Source organism: Bidens hawaiensis, unplaced genomic scaffold (genome assembly GCF_021521415.1).
Source record: "Bidens hawaiensis isolate Kalapana, Puna unplaced genomic scaffold, B.hawaiensis_p1.1 tig00026205_1, whole genome shotgun sequence".
NCBI classification, from domain to species: domain Eukaryota; kingdom Viridiplantae; phylum Streptophyta; class Magnoliopsida; order Asterales; family Asteraceae; genus Bidens; species Bidens hawaiensis.
The window spans coordinates 69,079-85,407 of record NW_027494217.1 but is presented as its reverse complement, the minus strand read 5'-3'; the positions used below and the strand labels follow the sequence as shown (position 1 = coordinate 85,407).

Below are 16,329 nucleotides of genomic sequence, written 5' to 3'. Positions count from 1 at the left end.
ATTGAATGTTTTTGGGTTTCGTATTTAGTTATCAAGGATCAAGCAACTAGGATGTACAAATGTACAATCACTTCATTTATAAAAGTGACCAACAATATAAGGAAGTCACCAAAATTTTGACATTAAATACATTATGACAGTTTATGAACTCATATCACCATTAAGAGTTTGTATGCAGTTCGTATGCATTAAATATAAACATATACCAGATTTGAATTCAATTCAACTCTTATGTCAAGATGCATATAGGGTCACAATTAGCAACAAAAAACCACAAATGAATATAGGGCCACAATGACGCTCAAAAGCGATAGCATACTTTACACAATAACTAATCCAATTTTTTTTAATAGTAAACTGGATTTCTAAAAGCTTTGCCATAGTGATCAAGTTCTCTCGGAAGACTCTATTCTGCTAAAAATGGTTTGAAAATAAATGCAAAACCTTAGAAATCAAATATACTATCACCAATTCCTTCAAACTGAAACTAGATACTTGCAACAATCATCTTGAGTCATGCCAAACTTAGCGCCATTCGTATTGCAACTATGAACACAAACCTTATTCTATTACCAACACTGTTAAAATATGAGTCTGCCATTTGAATACATATATGTGTGTATATGTAACAATAAATACCTAATTTGAATACATTTAAATCATTGACCAATCAAATGTCAAGGGTACATATTTGCACCAGCAAGAACACAAAGGCATATGTGGAATACACTAAGGGGTCACAATGAGTCTCAAAATCAATAACATGTTTGACATAACAAATAAATCAATTATTGATTTTATTCCTACCATTGTAAAAAAACTTTAGCTTCCAATTAATGATTTTACAAGCCACATTTTGGAAAATCCGGATTCAGAGCATAGTAAAGATACTACTGTATGGTACTATGGTCTCATGCACAATTGATCGCCACAATGTCGAATTTTTTTTTAAATGGGAGAAATTCGCATGCTTTAGTGGTTTCTAGGAGAGAGATGAAAATGTGTTGGTTAATTTCTACGCGATCCACCATTTGAAATGACGGATCCTAACATTGTTGCTAATCATGTGAATGCTGGTCTGGTGAGTTGGAGGATTCCTTCTTTTCACACTATTGCGGATATGAAAATAATCGGACAAACCGGATTCAGTTGTCAATTGTCCCTAAAAAATATTGGATTTTTTATTGCTTTTCAACTCGCCAATTGTTCCTGTTAGGATTAAATGCACACACGAAACCGAACACGACACGAAAGTAATAAACGAACACGAGGATTTAACGTGGTTCGGTCTAAACTGACCTACGTCCTCGGGTGGCAACTAGGTATATCTTTATTGATTGACAAATATTACAAGTACATAATGTTGTTTATATAGAGACTGAACTAGGGTTAGTAAATTATTATGCAAGAAATCTAAACCGGGTCGGGCTTGGGCCTGACCGCCCACACCCGTCTTCTCTTTTGACTTCATATAATAAACCGGGCCAACAAGGCCTACGAACCCAACAATCTCCCACTCGGAGGCCTTGAGTACTCTCGTCTGCACTCCTGATTGTACTTCTGTAATCTGAACATTAAACTTCTTCTAGTTGCCACCGCCTTCTCATCAATTAACCTGAAGGCCCGTTGAAGCTCCCCGGAGCTCCAACACGTCAGTCATGGCTGAAACTGCCCCTGACCCGTTCTCTGTCCCTACCGGCTCCCACTGTAACGAACTACCGGATCCTGAGATAACCTGAGAACAAACACTCTCCATATTCAGCAAGTAATTCATTGGAGAGACTTTTACAGCTGGAATACTGGTTTTCTTAATCCACTGTCGACCTGGAACTGTAACTGAAACACGACCTGTGCTCCCACTGTCACGATGTCCCCCAATTGATTTAACCTTCCTAGCCCGTTCATCCTGAATCTTCACTTTGGCTCTGGGTTTGTTACTTGCAAAACGAACCTTCTTCTGCCCACGAGATTCTGTGAACCGGACTTTGTCTTTCACCAAAACTGGATCCACTCCTTTCGGTGACATATCGACCATATACAACGAACCCATTTTCTTGCCACGAGCAACAACGAGATTCCCTTTGACTACTTTCCACTGCCCATTCCCGAACTTAACATCGTGCCCTTGGTCATCCAACTGCCCAACTGAAATCAAACGTTTCTTCAAACTTGGAATAACCCTCACGTCTTTCAAAGTCCAAGAATTACCGGCTGAAGTTATCAAATCAACGTCTCCCATACCCGTAACCTCTAAAATATCATCATTCGCTAGTCGAACCTTTCCAAAATCCCCAAATTTAAGATTCTTCATCGTTTCACTACAGTGAGTGGCATGAAACGATGCACCAGAATCCATCACCCAAGCATCAACGCTACTCTCAACACTACAAACCAAAGCCTCATCACTACTGACCCCGTCATCTGTGTCGTCTTCTGTAACGTTCACCTCTTTCTTACCATTCGGACACTGATTCCTGAAGTGTCCTTTCTCTTTACAACCCCAACATTCAATATCCTTACGAGTCTTAGACTGACTCCTCTTCCTGCTCCCACTGCCTCGCTGTTTTCCCCTACCTCTACCTTCTGTGACTAGCATATTGCCTGATGATTCACCTGAACTTCTGCGTCTTGAATCTTCTCCCAGAATCAGATCTCGAATCTCATCGAAAGTAATATTTGTAGACGAACTACAAACTGCAGTCACTGTTTGCGACCAACTGTCGGGCAAAGAGGATAATAACAAGAGGCCTTGAACTTCATCATCAAACTTAATGTCAACTGACACTAAGCGGGACAAGATCGAATTAAGATTATTGATATGAGTTGTAACTGACCCACCCTCTTTCATTCTTGTTGTCACTAGCTCTCCGATAAGATAGACTTTATTCGCTGCCGAAGGCTTCTCATACATGTTGGATAGCGCCTCCATCATACCACGTGCTGTGGTTTCTTTCATGATGTTAAACGCCACATCTTCCGACAACAACAAAGTAATACAAGCCCTAGCTTTCTTGTCTAACTTCTTCCAATCTGCTTCTGACATCTTTTCTGGTTTTTCATCCTCAAGCACTACATCCAAGTCTTTCTGACAAAGTAGTGCCTCAATCTGCATCTTCCACCAACCGAACTTCTGTCCGTCAAACTTCTGTATCGAAACCTTTCCGTCTTCTGCCATAACAATGACTAAAACGAAAAACTGGATAAAAAAACAGAGACAGACACAGCAACACGAGCCTGAACTTAACGACTGTTCTACTGAACTTTGTTAAACAATCAACCTATTTAACGTGCAGCGGAATAACGAACTGAAAATCAGAAACTGAAACTTTAAACTGAAACAATAAAACCTGACAAACGCGGTTGGCACTGGTTCTCGGTTTCTTTAACGTTTCTTCCGATTGACAACGGTTCTTCAATAAAAATAAGATCTTGATTTAACAGTTATTGACTCGTACTTTGCAAAGTAGGATCTCGACCCAACTTTATCCTTGGCTAAGCTGCCCAAAACTTTTGTCCCACAAAATTAATCAAATAGGCATACTGCCCTTTTCTTCACGATCCAAAGCAACCACAAAGGAAAATTAATTTAGATGACCTAAATTAATTCAACAGGGCCTCCTGCCCTGCCTATGACAATGCCTCCAAAATAATATCAATAATAATATGTGATCCAAACAAAACTGGGTCTCCAACCAATAAAGAAGACACTATGCAACTGTCAGGAACTTGCGTTCGAAACCGAGCGAAGATCAACAGCGTCTGCGGAAGCAAGGCTTTGAATGATGATGATTGGTGGTGACAGCAAGCAGCGGCGGCGGCGAACCCTAGCGCAGTAGGGTGGCGGCGGCCGTAAGGTTTGGCGGCTCAACGTGTTCTTCGTTTGATCCCGAACCTAAGCTCTAGATACCACTTGTTAGGATTAAACGCACACACGAAACCGAACACGACACGAAAGCAATAAACGAACACGAGGATTTAACGTGGTTCGGTCTAAACTGACCTACGTCCACGGGTGGCAACTAGGTATATCTTTATTGAGTAACAAATATTACAAGTACATAATGTTGTTTATATAGAGACTGAACTAGGGTTAGTAAATTATTATGCAAGAAATCTAAACCGGGCCGGGCTTGGGCCCGACCGCCCACACCCGTCTTCTCTTTTGACTTCATATAATAAACCGGGCCAACAAGGCCTACGAACCCAACAGTTCCACCATTCCAAATGGAGGAACCACTATCAACTGCACAGGCGGTGGATCGTGAATAGTGCAAAGTCAAGTATGATGCTCAATGGGATATGACTTGTACAATCTAATAAATTACTTTAGTGGTTCCTCGATTTGAAATTTAGAAAATGCGTGAATTGTGCAACTCAACAAACAATCCATCACACAGTCAACAAGAACGCTAGGATCCACAATTTCATAGACGGATCGCCTAGAAACCAAAGCAGTTTTTCTCTCTCCTAGAAACCATTTCATCGTCTCCTATTTCCCAAAAAAAAGTATTAGATTCACGAAATTATCACCATGAGTTTTAGAGTTAAAAGGTGCAACAATTCATCCAAATTCAATTTCTATCAAATATTAGTTCCTACACGTTAATTACTGAGTACAATACACATAGCATGTACATTCAGAGTTAGGTTTGCATAAGTGAGATTGTATAGACTTAGCTATCGAGACATAGGATTGAGATTGACACCGGAAAAAGAAACCGTTATGAACTACGAGAGCCAATCTAAAGTGTTGCACTTTTTTCTTTTTTCTTTATTTTTTGGGATTTTTACATATAGAGCTTGTATCAAATACATAAATACAAATGACTAGTTATTTGTATATTTAGTAAGTTAATTTTATTTGTACCGCATTCCATCCTTTACATATATCCCCTTATTAAGATCACTTATTACATATTTACCCAACCTTTATCATTCAAATACCAATTTATCAATCTAGAGTACTATGCAATGAACTTTTTGGTTTTTAGTTTAAAATATTCCGTATTAAAAATGAGTCATTTTCTTACGTTTAATGGAAAATTTGTTGGAAAATCATTTTTCAACAATTTTACGACAAAAATCGTGTGAGAAAAACGCATGTCAGGGAAACCGTTTCTTCTAACACCTTTTCCAACATAATTATTACATATATAAATTGTTGCAAAGTTCATATGATTTTTCAACAAAGCCTACTTTGTTTTGGATTATAATACAAAGTATGTGATGTCAAAAGTAAATATTTTCTGTATATTATTTATTGTAAGAGTATTCTCGGCAGCTCCTTTATCATTATGTGAGGGAGTTCTCAAATTTTTTTAGAGAGTGTTAAGTGATTGTGAGTGAATGAGAGAGAATTTTAAAAAAATAAGTAAATTTTGAGTAAATTTAAATAAACAATGTTCATCATCTAGTTTTAATATATTTAAAAGTGGTTGTGAATGGAGAAGAGATAAAAAATAACAACAAAGATGTAAAAAATATTATTAAATTGTATATAAAAGAGAAAATGTAGTATTCTTTTTAGTGTAATTATAAAGATAAAGATAGAGAAACTGCTGGGAATCCTCTAAATGAAAGGTAGAGAACGAATTTTGTTCTAAAAAAATTAACACATAATTAATATTAAAATATTGGTAAATTAAATCACGTTACCCGGCCCTCCCCAAAAATGTTTCGAAACAGTAGTTTGGTGGTAATCTAGTTCATTGGACCTTCGCTAAAAAAATTAAAAAAAATTACGGCATAAAGTTTATTCAAATTTTAAATTGATGTTTTAGGGATTTTAATCGGAAAGAGGATACGAGTCGATTGATGCAAAACTTATGTCAAAATGGTGCTCCAAACGACTTAATTTTTGTTAATTGAAAGTTCAAACACCCAAATTGAAGCATTGTTTCGTCGTTTTGAGTACCGTTTCGAGGTAAGTTACTCGTATTCTCCTTCTGATCAAAAGCCCTGAAACATTAGTTTGAAATTTAGATAAAACCTAACACCCTTGAGTTATTTTCAATGTCAAGAACGAATTGATAATGGAAACACAAACGAGTACACAATATTTAGAGTAAACTCACGTATTATTATAATCAAGAAACTAGCACAAAACTCAATTACAATAATTCCTCTCACTTATACAATAACCCTAACATGGCTATTTATTTATAGGGATACCCTAACTTGCTTAACAAGTAGTTACCAAATATAAAAGCCCAATGGTAACCCCATAAACCCATTACTTCACTAATGAATTCCATTGGCCCAATAGGTCCAACCCGGTCACCAACACGTGACGGGCTGATATTGATGGAAATTACCAACAATCACCCCCTAATTTCCGACTCGAAACTAGGAGATCTTCAACACCGAGCAATCTTCTCATCTCGTCAAACTTGATTCTCGCAAGTTCTTTCGTAAGAATGTCAGCTCGTTGTTCCTTGCCACTAATGTACTCCACCGCTAACTCCTTCCGCTCCACACATTCCCGTATATAGTGAAATCGGGACTTTATGTGCTTGCTCCGACTATGAAAAACGGGATTTTTAATCAAGGCAATTGCCAATGTGTTATCAATCTTTAACAACACTTCTCGAAATTTCCTTCCGGTCAATTCCGCCAACAATTCACCTAACCATACGGCTTGTCCCGCAGCTGAGCTCGCCGCCATGTATTCCGCCTCGCATGATGAAAGCGCTACGGTGCATTGCTTCTGTGAGCACCAAGAAATCGGGGCTCCCCCATAATAGAACACATGACCGGTAGTGCTTCTTCCATCATCTTCATCAATGTTATGGCTACTATCACTGTACCCGATCAAGTCCTTTGATCCACCTCGTTTATACCTGATCCCCCATCCTACAGTTCCTTGAATAAACTGAAGAATTTGTTTAATTACCGCCAAGTGAGACTTCTTTGGAGTTTGAATATATCTACTAACCATGCCAACCGAAAACGCCAAATCAGGTCGAGTGTTTAACAAGTAACGAAGACGCCCAACCAACTTTCGGTACTCCGTTGCATCTGCATCAACATCATCCTCGGCTTTAGACAATTTCAGATTAGGATCCATTGGTACACTTTTAGGATAACAATCTTCCATCCCGGCTTCTTTTAATAACCTTCGAGCATAAGCACTTTGATGGATTTAAATCTCATTCTCCAACTGTGAGACTTCGATTCCGAGATAGTAAGTGAGCATTCCCAAATCAGACACTTCAAACTTCTTGGACCTCGCAAGTTTGAACTGATTAATGTGATCGTTGTTCGAACACGTAACGACCAAATCATCGACATACACGCCGACAATAATAATATCGGTTTCAATCAATCTCCGATACACCGCTTGTTCATTCGAACACCTCACAAATTTCAAACCCGTAAGAATACCGTCAAGCTTGGTATTCCACGCCCGTGGTCCTTGTCTCAAACCGTATAAAGCCTTTGTTAGCTTATAGACATTGTTTTCCTCCCCGGGTTCAACGAACCCATCTGGTTGAGAAACAAAGACCTCTTCTTGTAGCTCCCCATGTAAAAATGCCGACTTTACATCCAAATGATGTAATTGCTATCCCTCGGTAGCTGCAATGGCAATGAGCATACGTACGGTTTCAAGTCTCGCCACCGGAGCAAAGTCCTCGTCAAAATCAACTCCGGGTTGTTGCACATAACCCTTTTCCACGAGTCTTGCTTTATATTTATTAATCGAACCATCTGCATTTCTTTTCACTTTGAAAACCCACTTCAATCCGATAGCTTTAGCCCCTATCGGTAACTCGGTCAACTTCCATGTGTCGTTTCGTTTAATGGATTCGAGTTCCGTTTGCATAGCCTTTATCCACTCCGGTTTGGATTTTGCTTCACCAAAATTCCTCGGTTCACCTTCTTCTAACAAAAGAAGTTCAATGTCCTCCACTTCCGAACATAGGACATAATCATTGAACTTAACCGGTGCGATCAGAATACGTGTAGATCTTCTCAGGTTACTTTCTGGTTCAATAAGTGCTGCTGTCGCTAAACCATTTGCTGCTGGTGTCGCTAAACTGGATGCTGATGTCGCTAAACTTGTTGCTGAGTTGTTGGAATTAGCGACCAGAGTGTCAGATGCTGTCGCTAAAGGTGCTGATGGGCTGTCTGAATTAGCGACAGAAGCTGTCGCTGATGCTGTTGCTGAATTTCGCGACAAAGCTGAATTTTCGTCGCTAATGTTGTTGCTTCCCATAGGCTCGGTTACAACTTGCCCAACTCCGGTATCATGAACCCCATTCCAATCAACCCAAAACAAACCCGATGCTAGCTCCGTTTCTTCATTGGTTTGACCCGAATTAGACCAAACCCACGTCTTCTTCTCGTCAAAAACCACATCACGAGCTATCACAACCTTCTGGGTCTTCGGATCAAACAACCGGTAAGCTTTGGACCCGGTCTCGACTTCGATATGCACTAAAATTCTCGAACGATCATCGAGCTTTTTCAAGTGAGTGCCCACTATCTATGCATACGCTCAAGTCCCGGATCGATAATCAAACACCTACTACACGAATAACTCTCGTTTATATTAATCAGAAAATCTAACTTTAAAAACTGATTACAATACCTCAAACCCTAACTCGGTTTGACTCTTGATGAACCCTAACTCGGTTACACCAAACTCACCTTATCTCTAATGTCTAACCATAACTCGGTTTATATAGGACTAACCTAACTTGTTAGCCAAGACATTACCAAATATAATAAACCCTACTTCTTGGGTTGGGCCTTACACTTGGGCCAGACAACGATTGACCCAACAATCACCCCCTCAATTGTTGTACCCGAGCCACCCGACTCACCCCCTAATTTCCTACTCGAAATTGGCGGGTCTTCACCTTCACGCTTGTCAACATTCTCTTGATTCTCCCGAGGCTTTTCATGATCTCTTGCAATGTTCTTTCGGCTCCACTTGGCTAGAAGACACACTTGCTTCGTTTGATCATTAGACGCCTTCCCTTGGGTTTGAATCTCTTTCTTGACCACGCGTTTAGTTTCTCGAACTCTCTTCTTTGAACTTTGAATTTTGAAACTTGGATCTTTGATTGGAATCTGACTCGTAACCAACCTGTCTTCTTTCAGTCCAATTCTTTGAAGATCCCTACCTGCAAAATTATTCATTCCAATGATAACTCGTTTACCGGGACTTGTTATCTTGAGACTGATCTTGTATAATCGATTCTTGGTCCTTGTCACCTTCATCAAAAGCTTACATGTATCATCTTTCATGGTTAGAAAATCATGCTTCATGTGAATCTCGCATCCACCTTCCGTTGCTTGACCAAGACTTATGATATTGCACTGTAGGCTCGGAATGTAGTAGACGTCGGTCAACAAACGTTGCTCCCCTGTTTTTCCTTCAATTAAGACCGACCTTTTTCCCCGAATATCAATACAAGATTCATCTCCGAACTTCACCGTTCCCGTGACTTGTCCATTCAATTCATAAAAATACTCTTTATTACCCGTCATGTGATTCGATGCTCCGTTGTCGAGATACCAAACATCTTTCTCCATAGGTTCAGTTTCGAAACTCTTTGGAATCACACCATCTTCATTCAGAAAAACCGTTTTATGATCACCTTTAATCATAAATAAACTTGGATCAAAATCATCAATTTTATTCAAATTAAAGTCTTCCTTTTTCTTCATACGTTCCGGACATGTAGACGCAAAGTGACCGAACTCATCACAACGGAAACACTAAACATGTGATCTATCCTTTTTTCTCCATTGACAATCATTTCTTTGACCTGTATACCTTGACCCACGATGTTGACCATCTCGGTTTTGACAACCATCTTGATCCTCATCCTCTCGGTCTTGACCTCCGGTTTCCCGGCCTCTTCTACGTCCCTGTGAACTCGGCCAACCCTTACCTCGGCTACCGGAATGATCATACGACTTGCCTTTGTAATTACTCTCCGACCGATTGAAAAGTAACTGACCTTATGAATTTGAAGCGCGTTCTCTCCCTCGTAGACGTTCCTCAACCGCCTTAAGTCTTCCAACAGCATCTTCAAACATCATACTATCAAGATCAACCGATTGCTCAATTGAGGCTACCAAGTTGAAGTATTTGTCTGGAACCGCGTCAAGTAACTTTTTCACCAATACATCTTGCTCGAAAATGCGACCAAGACCCGTTGCCTTTGAAACCATACCGCTTATTTTTCCTGCAAACTGATCAACAGTATCGTCTTCCGCCATCTTGAGTTTCTCAAATTTACTTTTCAACGTTAGTAGTCGAGCCTTTTGGTCTCGCTCGGCCCCAACAAACTGTGCCTTCAAAGCCGCCCATATTTCTCGAGCATTCTTGTATTTAGAAACCTAAAGAAAAATATTACCTTCCATAACTTGGAACAAAAACGACCTTGTCGTTTTATTTTTCTTTGCGTCAATAACCGCACCCTCATTCGGTTGAACAACTTCCCATAACTCTTGATCATCTAAGATCACTTCCACCACAATCGCCCATGTGATGTAATTAGTTCCGTTCAACTTTGGAACCTGCAACGATATCCCCCCACTCGCTTTGGGTTAGATTATCGACTCTTCTTTGTCACCTGCCATTGACGTTGTCGAACACCCTTACTCCACTTCGTTGGAACAAATACAAACCAATCAACTCTGAACAACTTTTCAGAACCGAACACGCTTGCTCAAACCTTGGTTAAAACCTAACTCGTTTAACCCAATATAATACGAATTTTGAACTAAAACGTCTTATTCAACCCGAATAAAAACCCAACAATAGGAATCAACTAAGACTTGTTGAACCAAAAACAAGAGGTTAAAACACCTTAACTTCTCTTTGTTCGTGACTTCCTGGCCTCTGCAAACAACTCAAGAATAACCTTTGTTGACTTTTTGTGTTGTTTATTCTTTTAAATCTTGCCTTCCAAGTAATAAAATAAACAACCCTCTTAATAGTATATTAAATAAATATTGTTATCCTGACTTTGAATTGCACCGAGAAAAAACAACAAAACCCCAAGTGGTTAAAATCAAATATTCCGATGTCGTCTCAAGCTACACAACTCGAGAACCCTTGTGTTCTTATCACTTCCGTCGGACAGGAAAGAACCACCGACACATGTTCGACTAACCCGCTTTAACAAAAACACACTTCGATTCGGAAACCCAACTTGGTTCCGATATGCGCCGATGATAGCTCCTCCTCAAGCCACCACTCAACGCGACTGATTATCGATTTCTTGAACTTGGCTCTGATACCAATTCAAGTCCCGGATCGATAATCAAACACCTACTACACAAATAACTCTCGTTTATATTAATCAGAAAATCTAACTCTAAAAACTGATTACAATACCTCAAACCTTAACTCGGTTTGACTCTTGATGAACCCTAACTCGGTTACACCAAACTCACCTTATCTCTAATGTCTAACCATAACTCGGTTTATATAGGACTAACCTAACTTGTTAGCCAAGACATTACCAAATATAATAAACCCTACTTCTTGGGTTGGGCCTTACACTAGGGCCAGACAACAATTGACCCAACATACGCCACACAACCGAATACTTTTAAATGAGCAATATTCGGTTTCTTTTCTTTCAACATCTCATATGGCGTCTTCTCTTTTAGGGCACGAGTAGGAATCCGATTCTCGATGTACATGGCATGTCGGATTGCCTCACCCCATAAGTAATTCGGAACACCCATTTCTTTTAACATACTCCGTGTCATCTCCAATAAGGTTCGGTTCCGTCTTTCAACCACCCCGTTTTTTTGAGGTGTGTATGGTGTCGTTAGATGCCTTTGAATGCCTTCCATGTCAGAAACTAGTTGAACTCATGTGAGGTAAACTCACCACCTCGATCGGTACGAAAAGTCTTGATCTTCTTCCCAACATCATTTTCAACCAATTCCTTAAACTTCTTGAAAGCTTCAAACGCCTCATCTTTAGCCTTCAACAAATACGTCCAAACAAATCGTGAATAATCATCGATTAAAACAAAAACGTACCTGTTACCCGCTATTGTAGGAGGGGTAATCGGTCCGCACAAATCACCGTGCACGAATTCTAAGGCTCGAGTTGCCCTAAACGCCGCCGAATTAGGAAAGGATTGCCTCGTTTGCTTCCCGACCAAACAAGATTCACATAACTTGTTTTCATGGGTAACACCACGCATCCCTTCAACCCTCTCCCTCCTAGCCATTAGCTTTATTGACTCGAAGTTCAAGTGGCCAAGCCTAGCATGCCACAACCAACTTGTTTCTTCAATTCGGCTAAGTAAACTAACCGGTTTACCAATCTTTAATTGTATCCGGTATAGCCGATTAGGGGAACGAGTCACCTTCATCAATAACCTACCTTGCCCATCATGCATTGTAAGGTAGTTATCTTTTACATGAATATCACACCCATGTTCCGAGGCTTGACCGAGACTAATAATATTGCTTCGAAGACTCGGTATAAAATAAACATCCGTAAGCAAACGATGTTCACCACTTTTAGCCTCAAATAAAATCGACCCTTTACCGCTTATATCAACATAAGAGTCATCCCCAAACTTAACCTTTCCCATGACACGATTGTTAAGTTCAGAAAAGAAAGACTTGTTACCCGTCATGTGTTTACTTGCGCCATTATCCAAGTACCATTCATCAACATCTTTAGACTCGTAGTTTCTGGGTATAACCTTATTTTCATTCAAGAACACCGTTTCTTGAACACTCTTAATCATAAACAATGATGGATCCCTTGTCTCGGGCGCTTCGGCTAACTTTGCTTCGCCTTTAACTTTTGGTTTTCGGTTGGGACACTTATGGACAAAGTGTCCAAACTCATCACATCGATAACATTGAACCTTTGAGAGGTCCCGGGTTTTGCCCTTATGCTCAAGGTTTTCCCGGTTCATGGCGTTTTCTTGATGGCCGCGGTTTTGACTCGACCCGCGACCACCTCGTCCTCGCCCTCCTCCACGTCCACGACCTCCACGAGTGGACTCACGATCATTGTACCGACTACTTGAGGATTCAGACCTTTGAAACATAAGCTTACCTTGGGTTTTGGAATGCATGTCTTCTTCCCGAATTCGCTCCTCGTATGCTTTTAAACGTCCCACCACGTCTTCAAACCCAACAGTTTTGAGATCCAAAGTTTGTTCAAGAGATGCAACAATTTGAATAAACTTACTTCGGGGTAGACTTGAAAGGAACTTCTTGACCATCTTAGTTTCCTCGATCATCTCTCCTAAACTCGCCGCCTTCGACGCCGTACACAAGAGTTTCGCCACAAACTCATCAATGGTCTCCGTCTCTTTCATCGTTATACCATCAAACTCATTCATGAGAGTTTGCAATCTTGCCTCCTTAACCCGATCAGCCCCAAGATTACGCGTCTTAATTGCGTTCCAAATCTCCTTGGCCGAATCAAGATTACCCACTTGCATGATTGTCGCTTCCGGGATCGATTGATAAATCAACGCTATCGCGATATTGTTTTTATCATCTTCGGTTGCACCCGGATCAATGGTATCCCAAACCTTATGCACGTTCAAGAGTACCTTCATTTAAATAGCCCATACCGTGTAATTAGTAGAGGTAAGCATGGGACTTTGGAACGCATTCGGGTTCCCACTCCCGCTTACACCGCTCGTCTTCGTTGTTTCTTTATCACTCATCGTTCTTCGTTAAACCGTAACTGCAAAACAAGTTGAATAGGTTGTTGTACCAAGGATGACAAAAAGAATTAAACCACTTTAATTATTCTTTTCCACGACTGTACTAAAAGGAAATCAAACCCTGTTAAACCAGGGAACAAAAATAATAAAACAAGTTTATTATTATTCTTTACTTCAAATATTCTTTGACTTCTATCACCAATCGAAGCAAAACAACACTTTTGCTTGATCAACTATGGCGGCAGGTTTAATGGTTTATTACGATCAACCCTTTGATCGTAGACGGTGGGTTTTGTTATTTATCCTTTTGGAATTAGCTCTTGATACCAATTCAAGAATAAATTGATAATGGAAACGCAAACGAGTACATAATATTTATGGTAAACTCACGTATTATTATAATAAAAAAACTAGCACAAAACTCAATTACAATAATCCCTCTCACTTATACAATAACCCTAACATGGCTATGTATTTATAGGGATATCCTAACTTGCTTAACAAGTAGTTATCAAATATAAAAGCCCAATTGTAACCCCATAAACACATTACTTCACTAATGAATTCCATAGGCCCAATAGGTCCAACCCGGTCACCGACACGTGACGGGCCGATATTGATGGAAATTACCAACACAATGGAGGTCCAATGAGAGTAAATTTAAAACTTTGGACCGCCAGCAAGAATATTCTTACTTGAGAATATTATCGGCCAATAACATTAAGTTGTAATTATTAAAATATAATTTCCCTTTAAAGCATGTACATATTTAATTTTAAACATTTAAGTTATGTGTTCATAATGTTCAAAACTAAACGAGCCCAGTTTAACTCGGCTCAAAAACTCTTAACGAGTTGAAATTTAAGCAATGTTTCAAAAACAGGTATTTTATTTGTAGCGGATTGAGCTAAAAAATGGTACAGCCGGTTGAACCAGGTTATACCGGGAGGTTCAACCGGTTGAATAGTTTACTTTATAATTTTCTATAAATGTAACTTTAATTCAAAAATAACCCAAAACTAAATGATTTCTATAAGAAAAAATAATCTAAAAGTTCATCCATATTAAAAAAAAGTAATACAAAAGCATTCAGTTTTAAAAAAATAGTTCTAAAATTTACACGTTTAAATGTTAATTGTTGGGTTAAAAGTAATTTTGTAAAAATATGGGCTACAAATATCAAAAATCTCTCGGGCTTAAAACCGGTTTGCCGGTAAAAACCGGTATTTTAGACAAAAACCGCAGATACGATGTTCTAGCAAAACTGTCAAAAATAACGGACTCAAAATACCGGCCTACTGTGCGAAATCCGGTTTAACCGGCCGGTTTGAACCGGTTTTTAAAACACTGAATTTAAGCTTAACATGTTACCGAAATTAATTACTTGAATCACAAGTTTGGTAACTGAAAATTAGATTATAACATTGGGTTTTACAAGTTTACTTGAATCAAAAGCTCTTCCTAACCCTAACTCCATCTTTTACTTTTTACTTTTTTTTTTCCAACCTCTGCTTGAACCGTTGACATGTCTTTTTACGGTGTTGTATGCCGATTACCAAGGATTTACATAATTGTAAACGGAGGGCCTGATGATCGTGTGGATGTAATACTAGACGTCAAAGATAAAGGCGCGAAATCGTCATCAAAGCTTCATTATTACACTGAAGATATTTGCAACTCCTTGTTGTTCGATGGCGGGCCACCTTATACCGTTATCCGCATGCACTTCACAGAGAATAACGGGTCGGTAGTCTACGCCAGTTACGTGTATCATAATGAACATGGACAACTATTGCATTATGTTGACAGTGAACATAATCATTATTCAGCTATGCATACTGCAAGTAGAGGTGGTCAAAAAAACCGGTCCTCGAACCGGTTTGCCGGTTTAAACCGGAAACCGGTTTTTAAGAAAACCGGTTTTTTGTAAACCGGTTTGACCGGTTTACAAACCGGCGGTTTATATATCGGTTACACAATTTGGAGCCAAAACCGGTTTTATAACCGATTATAAAAAAAACCGGTTTTTTTTAATAACCGGTTATTAAAAAACCGGTTTTTTTAATAACCGGTTTTTTAAAAAACCGGTTAACCGGTTTTTTTATAAACCGGTTTTTGACCGTTATAAAAAAACCGGTTAACCGGTTAAAAACCGGTTTTTTCCCGTTGAGTAACGGCCATATAGCCGTTTTTTATAAATTTTGACCGTTTTTTTTTTTTTCCCCATTTTACCCCCACAAACATCTATATATAGCTTAGGTTGGGTATTGGTTAGATCACACTCGATTATACAACTCCAAACGCTCTAAACGTTTATTACATATGCGATTATTTTGTTATCTCACGCTCAATTATACCACATTACCACTCCATACGCTCTTATTTCGTAGTCGATTATCATGGCCTCCCAAAGTGCTGCTTCATCCGTCAACATGGGTGCCTCGAACACGGGAGAAACGGTCGTTCGGGTCATCCCCACGAAACGAAACCAAGATGTTTGGCAACATTTCGACCTATGCGAAATGTCTAACGGTACCCAAAAAGCTCGATGCAAACATTGTTTGAAGTTTTATGGCAAAGATGCAAACTCCACTTTAAGAGCGCATGTACAAAGGCCCTTTTGCAAGGCCTTGAAGGACGAATCGGGAAGTAG

General features: G+C 39.4%; 1 pseudogene; it reads right to left on the bottom strand.

Moving 5' to 3' along the window:
* Positions 1-6,310: 6,310 nt before the first annotated feature.
* On the bottom strand, positions 6,311-7,066 carry LOC143573113 (secreted RxLR effector protein 161 pseudogene; annotated as a pseudogene).
* Between the last annotated feature and the right edge of the window lie 9,263 nt (positions 7,067-16,329).